Source organism: Vidua macroura, chromosome 28, assembly GCF_024509145.1.
Source record: "Vidua macroura isolate BioBank_ID:100142 chromosome 28, ASM2450914v1, whole genome shotgun sequence".
In the NCBI taxonomy this organism is placed as follows: domain Eukaryota; kingdom Metazoa; phylum Chordata; class Aves; order Passeriformes; family Viduidae; genus Vidua; species Vidua macroura.
This window is the reverse complement of record NC_071598.1, coordinates 6,229,862-6,235,861: the sequence shown is the minus strand read 5'-3', so window position 1 is coordinate 6,235,861 and position 6,000 is coordinate 6,229,862.

Below are 6,000 nucleotides of genomic sequence, written 5' to 3'. Positions count from 1 at the left end.
CTGACAGTCCCAAGGGAACTCTACAAACTGACATCAGGAACCTGGGCTGGCCACTTTTCTTTCCCAAATAAAATAGCTGATCTTTGCCTCCAGGGGCCTGTGGCCCTGAGTGGCCGGACACCTCCAAAAATCCAAACGATCGAAGATGTGTCGCAGACACAAGCTGCCCCCAGCTCAAACCTGTGCTGCCCTGACAGTCCCAAGGGAACTCTACAAACTGACATCAGGAATTTGGGATGGCCACTTTTCTTTCCCAAGGAAAAAGGACCGGCCTTTGTCTCCAGGAGCCTGTGGCCCTGAGTGTCCGGACACCTCCAAAAATCCAAACGATCGAAGATGTGTCGCAGACCCAAGCTGCCCCCAGCTCAAACCTGTGCTGCCCTGACAGTCCCAAGGGAACCCTACAAACTGACATCAGGAACCTGGGCTGGCCACTTTTCCTGGGGAAAAAGGACAGGTCTTTGTCTCCAGGGGACTGTGGCCCTGACTGGACGGACACCTCCAAAAATCCAAATGATCGAGGATGTGTCGCAGACCCACGCTGCCCCCACCTCAAACCTGTGCTGCCCTGACAGTCCCAAGGGAACCCTACAAACTGACATCAGGAACCTGGGCTGGCCACTTTTCTTTCCCAAGAAAAAAGGACCGGCCTTTGTCTCCAGGAGCCTGTGGCCCTGAGTGGCCGGACACCTCCAAAAATCCAAACGATCGAAGATGTGTCGCAGACCCAAACTGTCCCCAGCTCAAACCTGTGCTGCCCTGACAGTCCCAAGGGAACCCTACAAACTGACATCAGGAACCTGGGCTGGCCACTTTTATTTCCCAATTGAAAAGGCAGATCTTTGCCTCCAGGGGCCTGTGGCCCTGAGTGTCCGGACACCTCCAAAAATCCAAACGATCGAAGATGTGTTGCAGACCCAAGCTGCCCCCAGCTCAAACCTGTGCTGCCCTGACAGTCCCAAGGGAACCCGAGAAACTGACATCAGGAATTTGGGATGGCCACTTTTCTTTCCCAAGGAAAAAGGACCGGTCTTTGTCTCCAGGTGCCTGTGGCCCTGAGTGGCCGGACACCCCCAAAAATCCAAACGATCGAAGATGTGTCGCAGACACAAGCTGCCCCCAGCTCAAACCTGTGCTGCCCTGACAGTCCCAAGGGAACCCTACAAACTGACATCAGGAACCTGGGATGGCCACTTTTCTTTCCCAAGGAAAAAGGCTGATCTTTGCCTCCAGGGGCCTGTGGCCCTGAAGTGGCCGGACACCTCCAAAAATCCAAACAATCGAAGATGTGTCGCAGACCCAAGCTGCCCCCAGCTCAAACCTGTGCTGCCCTGACAGTCCCAAGGGAACTCTACAAACTGACATCAGGAACCTGGGCTGGCCACTTTTCTTTCCCAAATAAAATAGCTGATCTTTGCCTCCAGGGGCCTGTGGCCCTGAGTGGCCGGACACCTCCAAAAATCCAAACGATCGAAGATGTGTCGCAGACCCAAGCTGCCCCCAGCTCAAACCTGTGCTGCCCTGACAGTCCCAAGGGAACTCTACAAACTGACATCAGGAACCTGGGCTGGCCACTTTTCTTTCCCAAATAAAATAGCTGATCTTTGCCTCCAGGGGCCTGTGGCCCTGAGTGGCCGGACACCTCCAAAAATCCAAACGATCGAAGATGTGTCGCAGACCCAAGCTGCCCCCAGCTCAAACCTGTGCTGCCCTGACAGTCCCAAGGGAACCCTACAAACTGACATCAGGAATTTGGGATGGCCACTTTTCTTTCCCAAGGAAAAAGGACCGGCCTTTGTCTCCAGGAGCCTGTGGCCCTGAGTGGCCGGACACCTCCAAAAATCCAAACGATCGAAGATGTGTCGCAGACCCAAGCTGCCCCCAGCTCAAACCTGTGCTGCCCTGACAGTCCCAAGGGAACCCTACAAACTGACATCAGGAACCTGGGCTGGCCACTTTTCTTTCCCAGGGAAAAGGACCAGTCTTTGTCTCCAGGGGCCTGTGGCCCTGAAGTGGCCGGACACCTCCAAAAATCCAAACAATTGAAGATGTGTCGCAGACCCAAGCTGCCCCCAGCTCAAACCTCTGCTGCCCTGACAGTCCCTAGGGAACTCTACAAACTGACATCAGGAAGCTGGGCTGGCCACTTTTCTTTCCCAAATAAAATAGCTGATCTTTGCCTCCAGGGGCCTGTGGCCCTGAGTGTCCGGACACCTCCAAAAATCCAAACGATCGAAGATGTGTCGCAGACCCAAGCTGCCCCCAGCTCAAACCTGTGCTGCCCTGACAGTCCCAAGGGAACCCTACAAACTGACATCAGGAACCTGGGCTGGCCACTTTTCTTTCCCAAATACAATAGCTGATCTTTGCCTCCAGGGCCCTGTGGCCCTGAGTGGCCGGACACCTCCAAAAATCCAAACGATCGAAGATGTGTCGCAGACACAAGCTGCCCCCAGCTCAAACCTCTGCTGCCCTGACAGTCCCAAGGGAACTCTACAAAATGACATCAGGAACCTGGGCTGGCCACTTTTCTTTCCCAAATAAAATAGCTGATCTTTGCCTCCAGGGGCCTGTGGCCCTGAGTGGCCGGGCACCTCCAAAAATCCAAACGATCGAGGATGTGTCGCAGAGCCAAGCTGCCCCCATCTCAAACATGTGCTGCCCTCACAGTCCCAAGAGAACCCTACAAACTGACATCAGGAACCTGGGCTGGCCACTTTTCTTTCCCAAGGAAAAAGGCTGATCTTTGCCTCCAGGGGCCTGTGACCCTGAGTGGCCGGGCACCTCCAAAAATCCAAACGATCGAAGATGTGTCGCAGACCCAAGCTGCCCCCAGCTCAAACCTGTGCTGCCCTGACAGTCCCAAGGGAACCCTACAAACTGACATCAGGAACCTGGGCTGGCCACTTTTCTTTCCCAGGAAAAAGGACCGGTCTTTGTCTCCAGGGGCCTGTGGCCCTGAAGTGGCCGGACACCTCCAAAAATCCAAACGATCGAAGATGTGTCGCAGACCCAAGCTGCCCCCAGCTCAAACCTGTGCTGCCCTGACAGTCCCAAGGGAACTCTACAAACTGACATCAGGAACCTGGGCTGGCCACTTTCCTTTCCCAAATAAAATAGCTGATCTTTCTCTCCAGGGGCCTGTGGCCCTGAGTGGCCGGACACCTCCAAAAATCCAAACGATCGAAGATGTGTCGCAGACCCAAGATGCCCCCAGCTCAAACCTGTGCTGCCCTGACAGTCCCAAGGGAACCCTACAAACTGACATCAGGAACCTGGGCTGGTCACTTTTCTTTCCCAAGGAAAAAGGCTGATCTTTGCCTCCAGGGGCCTGTGGCCCTGAGTGGCCGGACACCTCCAAAAATCCAAACGATCGAAGATGTGTCGCAGACCCAAGCTGCCCCCAGCTCAAACCTGTGCTGCCCTGACAGTCCCAAGGGAACCCTAGAAACTGACATCAGGAATTTGGGCTGGCCACTTTTCTTTCCCAAGGAAAAAGGACCGGCCTTTGTCTCCAGGAGCCTGTGGCCCTGAGTGGCCGGACACCTCCAAAAATCCAAACGATCGAAGATGTGTCGCAGACCCAAGCTGACCCCAGCTCAAACCTGTGTTGCCCTGACAGTCCCAAGGGAACCCTACAAACTGACATCAGGAACCTGGGTTGGCCACTTTTCCCGGGGAAAAAGGACCGGTCTTTGTCTCCAGGGGACTGTGGCCCTGACTGGACGGACACCTCCAAAAATCCAAATGATCGAGGATGTGTCGCAGACCGAAGCTGCCCCCACCTCAAACCTGTGCTGCCCTGACAGTCCCAAGCGAACCCTACAAACTGACATCAGGAACCTGGGCTGGCCACTTTTCTTTCCCAAGGAAAAAGGACCGGCCTTTGTCTCCAGGAGCCTGTGGCCCTGAGTGGCCGGGCACCTCCAAAAATCCAAACGATCGAAGATGTGTCGCAGACCCAAGCTGCCCCCACCTCAAACCTGTGCTGCCCTGACAGTCCCAAGGGAACCCTACAAACTGACATCAGGAACCTGGGCTGGCCACTTTTCTTTCCCAAATAAAATAGCTGATCTTTGCCTCCAGGGGCCTGTGGCCCTGAGTGGCCGGGCACCTCCAAAAATCCAAACGATCGAAGATGTGTCGCAGACCCAAGCTGCCCCCAGCTCAAACCTGTGCTGCCCTGACAGTCCCAAGGGAACCCTACAAACTGACATCAGGATTTTGGGATGGCCACTTTTCTTTCCCAAATAAAATAGCTGATCTTTGCCTCCAGGGGCCTGTGGCCCTGAGTGGCCGGACACCTCCAAAAATCCAAACGATTGAAGATGTGTCGCAGACCCAAGCTGCCCCCAGCTCAAACCTGTGCTGCCCTGACAGTCCCAAGGGAACTCTACAAACTGACATCAGGAAGCTGGGCTGGCCACTTTTCTTTCCCAAATAAAATAGCTGATCTTTGCCTCCAGGGGCCTGTGGCCCTGAGTGGCCGGACACCTCCAAAAATCCAAACGATCGAAGATGTGTCGCAGACCCAAGCTGCCCCCAGCTCAAACCTGTGCTGCCCTGACAGTCCCAAGGGAACCCTACAAACTGACATCAGGAACCTGGGCTGGCCACTTTTCTTTCCGTGGGAAAAAGGACCGGTCTTTGTCTCCAGGGGCCTGTGGCCCTGAAGTGGCCGGACACCTCCAAAAATCCAAACGATCGAAGATGTGTCGCAGACCCAAGCTGCCCCCAGCTCAAACCTCTGCTGCCCTGACAGTCCCAAGGGAACTCTACAAACTGACATCAGGAACCTGGGCTGGCCACTTTTCTTTCCCAAATACAATAGCTGATCTTTGCCTCCAGGGGCCTGTGGCCCTGAGTGGCCGGACACCTCCAAAAATCCAAACGATCGAAGATGTGTCGCAGACCCAAGCTGCCCCCAGCTCAAACCTGTGCTGCCCTGACAGTCCCAAGGGAACCCTACAAACTGACATCAGGAATTTGGGATGGCCACTTTTCTTTCCCAGGGAAAAGGACCGGTCTGTGTCTCCAGGGGCCTGTGGCCCTGAGTGTCCGGACACCTCCAAAAATCCAAACGATCGAAGATGTGTCGCAGACCCAAGCTGCCCCCAGCTCAAACCTGTGCTGCCCTGACAGTCCCAAGGGAACCCTACAAACTGACATCAGGAACCTGGGCTGGCCACTTTGCTTTCCCAAGGAAAAAGGCTGATCTTTGCCTCCAGGGGACTTTGGCCCTGAGTGGCCGGACACCTCCAAAAATCCAAACGATCGAAGATGTGTCGCAGACCCAAGCTGCCCCCAGCTCAAACCTGTGCTGCCCTGACAGTCCCAAGGGAACCCTAGAAACTGACATCAGGAATTTGGGCTGGCCACTTTTCTTTCCCAAGGAAAAAGGACCGGCCTTTGTCTCCAGGAGCCTGTGGCCCTGAGTGGCCGGACACCTCCAAAAATGCAAACGATCGAAGATGTGTCGCAGACCCAAGCTGCCCCCAGCTCAAACCTGTGCTGCCCTGACAGTCCCAAGGGAACCCTACAAACTGACATCAGGAACCTGGGCTGGCCACTTTTCCCAGGGAAAAAGGACCGGCCTTTGTCTCCAGGAGCCTGTGGCCCTGAGTGGCCGGGCACCTCCAAAAATGCAAACGATCGAAGATGTGTCGCAGACCCAAGCTGCCCCCACCTCAAACCTGTGCTGCCCTGACAGTCCCAAGGGAACCCTACAAACTGACATCAGGAACCTGGGCTGGCCACTTTTCTTTCCCAAGGAAAAAGGACTGGCCTTTGTCTCCAGGAGCCTGTGGCCCTGAGTGGCCGGACACCTCCAAAAATCCAAACGATCGAAGATGTGTCGCAGACCCAAGCTGTCCCCAGCTCAAACCTGTGCTGCCCTGACAGTCCCAAGGGAACCCTACAAACTGACATCAGGAACCTGGGCTGGCCACTTTTCTTTCCCAATTAAAAAGGCTGATCTTTGCCTCCAGGGGCCTGTGGCCC